We start from the raw sequence: 4,463 nt of genomic DNA, 5'->3' as shown, positions 1-4,463 counted from the left end.
CAGGTAAGGTGGTCTGATATTCCCGTCTCTTTCAGAATTTTCCACAGTTTATTGTGATCCATACAGTCAAAGGCTTTGGCATAGTCAATAAAGCAGAAATAGATGTTTTTCTGGAACTCCGTTGCTTTTTCAATGATCCAATGGATTTTGGCAGTTTGATCTCTGGTTCCTCTGCCTTTTCTGAATCCAGCTTGAACAGCTGGAAGTTCACAGTTCACGTGCCTTTGAAGCCTGGCTTGGAGAATTTTGAGCATTACTTTGCTAGCATGTGAAATGGGTGCAATTGTGTGGTAGTTGGAGCATTCGTTGGCATTGCCTTTCTTTGGTATTGGAATAAAACCTGACCTTTTTCAGTCCTGTGGCCACTGCTGAGTTTTCCAAATTTACTGGCATATTGAGTGCAGCACTATCACAGTACCATCTTTTAGGATTTGAAATAGCTCAACAGGGATTCCATCACCTCCACTAGTTTTGTCATTGTGATGCTTTCTTTCTAAGGCCCACTTGACTTTGCATTCCAGGATGTCTGGGTCTAGATGAGTGATCACACCATCATGGTTATCTGGGTCATGAAGAGCTGTTTTATATACTTCTTATGTGCATTCTTGCCACCTCTTCTTAATATATTCTGCTTCTTTGGGTCTATACCATTTCTGTACTTTATTGTGCCTATCTTTGCATGAAATGTTCCCCTGGTATCTTTAATTTTCTTGAAGAGATCTTTGGTCTTTCCTAGCCTATCGTTTTTCTTTGTTTTATTGCTTTGATCACTGAGGAAGGCTTTCTTGCCTCTCCTTACTATTCTTTGGAACTCTGCATTCAAAAGGGTGTATCTTTCATTTTATTCTTTGTCTTTTGCTTCTTTTCTTTTCACAGCTATTTGTAAGGCCTGGTCAGACAACCATTTTGCCTTTTTGCATTTCATTTTCTTGGGAATGGTCTTGATCACTGCCTCCTGTACAGTGTCATGAACCTCCATCCATAGTTTATCAGGCACTCTATCAGATCTAGTTCCTTGAATCTATTTGTCACTTTCATTGTATAATCATAAGGGATTTGATTTAGGTCATACATGAATGGTCTAGTGGTTTTCCCTACTTTCTTCAATATAACTCTGAATTTGGCAATAAGGAGTTCATGATCTGAGCCACAGTCATATCCCAGTCTTGTTTTTGCTGACTGTATAGAGCTTTTCCATCTTTGCCTGCAAAGAATGTAATCAGTCTGATTCAGTATTGATCATCTGGTGATGTCCATGTTTAGAGTCTTCTCCAGCGCCTGCATGGTACTGAAGCAACTTTGAGGAGAGGCCCCATGTCCAAGGGCAAGGGCAAAGGAAAAGCCCAGGAAGACCGTTGGAGGGACAAAATCAATTTAGAATCAAACCTCATACCTTCCAGAGAGGCTCAGAGTGCCCAAACAAACACTGGGTGCACCAGAAGCCAAAAACCCCCAGAGACTGAGAAGAACTGTGTTTTGAGTATCTCCTGCGGAGATACAGGTCACCAGAGGACTGCTGCAGGGGCAGGAGCTCTGGGTACAGTAGACCTGGGTATGGCATAAGCTCTCCTGGAGGAGGTCACCATTAACTCCACCATAGAGCCACCAGAACTTTCATAGGCCTGGGGAAACTGACTCTTGGAGGGCACAAACAAAATCTTGTGTGCACCAGGACCCAGGAGAAGGGAGCAGTAACTCCACAAGAGACTGACCCAGACTTGCCTATGAGCATCCAAGAGTCTCTGGCAGAGATTTGGGTCAGCAGCAGCCTGCTGCAGAGTTGGGGGCACTGAGTGCAGCAGTGGGTGCATGGGACCTTTTGAAGGAGGTCACCATTATCTTAATTACCTCCACCGTAGTTTGGCCTCAGGTCAAATAACAGGGAGGGAACACAGCCCCGCCCATCAACAGAAAATTGGATTAAAGATTTACTGAGAACTGGAGAAGGCAATGACACCCCACTCCAGTACTCTTGCCTGGAAAATTCCATGGACGGAGGAGCCTGGTAGGCTGCAGTCCATGGGGTCGCTGAGGGTCGGACACGACTGAGCGACTTAACTTTCCCTTTTCACTTTCATGCATTGGAGAAGGAAATGGCAGCCCACTCCAGTGTTCTTGCCTGGAGAATCCCAGGGGTGGGGGAGCCTAGTGGGCTGCCGTCTATGGGGTCGCACAGAGTCGGACACGACTGAAGCAACTTAGCAGAGCATGGCCCTGCCCATTAGAACAAGACCCAGTTTCCCCTTCAGTCAGTCTTTCCCGTCAGGAAGCTTCCATAAGCCTCTTATCCTTCTCCATCAGAGGGAAGACAGAATGAAAACCCTATCATAGAGCCTGTAAACTCCAAGACTTGATATAATAGTGCAGATGATCCAGGATCTTTGAAAAGGAATGGAGAAGATGCAAGAAATGTTTACCAAAGACCTAGAAGAACTAAAAAACAAGTAAAGAGAGATGAACAATACACTGGAAGGAATTAAGAGCAGAATAACTGAAGCAGAAGAACAGATAAGTGACCAGATAAGAACAGGTAAGAAAGGTAGAAACATTGCTGTAGAACAGAATATAAAAAAAGAATGAAAAAAAAAAAAATGAAGATAGCCTAGGAGTCTTTTGGGACATTAAAAACACAAACAGTTGCATTATAAGAGTTCCAGAAGGAGAAGACAGGAAGACAGGTTCAAGAAGGGAGAGTAGAAGGATGTGCACTCATCTTCTCCTGTGAGAACACCAAAATCACAAATGGCTGTTAAGAACAACCATCTACAGGAGAATGCTGGAACCTACCAAAAAAAAAAAAAAAATCCTATGTCCAAGGACAAAGGAGAAGTTGAAACAAGATGGTAAGAGGGGTGTGATCATATATAAAATCAAGCCTCATACCCACCAGAGATCCTTGGAGGGCACATACAAAACCTTGTGCACATCGGGACCCAGCAAAAGGAGCAGTGACTCCAACAAGAAACTGAGCCAGACCTGCCTTTGAGTGTTTGAGGGTCTCCTGCAGAGGCATGGATCAGCAGTGGCCCACTGCAGGGACAGGGTAGCAGCAGTCCTGGAAGGTGTGACATGCGGCATAAGTCCTCTTGGAGAAGGTCACCATTAATAATATAGAGCTGTCAGGTGGGTGATCCACAAACTAGAAAACAATTATACCAAAGAAGTTCTTACAGTGTTACAAAATTTCTAGGCTCCCAACAGACTTCACAACCTGGGGATCCAGCAAAGGGACTTACAATCCCCAGGAAACCTGACTTTGAAACTAGTGGGACTTGATTATGGAATTTCCACAGGACTGGGGAAACAGAGAGTCTTGCAGGGCATAAACGAAACCTTGTGCACACTAGAACCCAGGAAAAATGAGCAGTGGCAGCACAAGAGACTAAGTCAGACTTGCCTGTGAGTGTCCAGGAGTCTCCAGCGGAGCTGTAGGTTGACAGTGGCCAGCATGGGGTCAGGGGCACTGATAGCAGAAGCCCGAGGACATACTTTCATAAGTCCTTTTGGGGGAGGTCACCATTTCCCCTACCATAGTTTGGCCTAGGCCAAACACAGCCCCATTGATTAGCAGAAATTGAATTAAAGATTTGCTCAGCATGACCCTGCCCATCAAAGCAGACCTAGCTTTCCCCACAGCCAGCCCCTCCCACCAGGAAGCTTGCACAAACCTCTTATCCTCATCCGTCAGTGGGCAGACAGAATGAAAACCACAATCACAGAAAACTAACCAAAATGATCACATGGATCACAGCTTTGTGGAACTTAATGAAACATGTATGGTGACCCAAGATGGATGGGGTCATGGTGGAGAATTCTGACAAAACATGGTCCACTGAAGAAGGGAATGGCAAACAACCTCAGCATTCTTGTCTTGAGAACCACATGAACAGGAATGAAAAGGAAAAGGAAAAAAGATATGACATGGAAATATGAAAGCCCAGGTTGGTAGGTGACCAATATACTACTGGAGAAGAGGGGAGAAATAGCTCCAGTAGGAATGAAGAGGCTGAGCCAAAGCAGATGTCCATCAGCAGATGAATGGATAAGAAAGCTATGGTACATATACACAATGGAGTATTACTCAGCCATTAAAAAGAATACATTTGAATCAGTTCTAATGAGGTGGATGAAACTGGAGCCTATTATACAGAGTGAAGTAAGCCAGAAGGAAAAACATAAATACAGTATACTAATGCATACATATGGAATTTAGAAAGATGGTAACAATAACCCTGTACGAGACAGCAAAAGAGACACTGATGTATAGAACAGTCTTATGGACTCTGTGGGAGAGGGAGAGGGTGGGAAGATTTGGGAGAATGACATTGAAACATGTAAAATATCATGTAAGAAACGAGTTGCCAGTCCAGGTTCGATGCACGATACTGGATGCTTGGGGCTAGTGCACTGGGACGATCCAGAGGGATGGTATGGGGAGGGAGGAGGGAGGAGGGTTCAGGATG

The sequence above is a fragment of the Bison bison genome, unplaced genomic scaffold (genome assembly GCF_000754665.1).
Source record: "Bison bison bison isolate TAMUID 2011002044 unplaced genomic scaffold, Bison_UMD1.0 scf7180017864172, whole genome shotgun sequence".
NCBI lineage: Eukaryota > Metazoa > Chordata > Mammalia > Artiodactyla > Bovidae > Bison > Bison bison.
Note: the sequence above shows the minus strand (reverse complement) of the source record.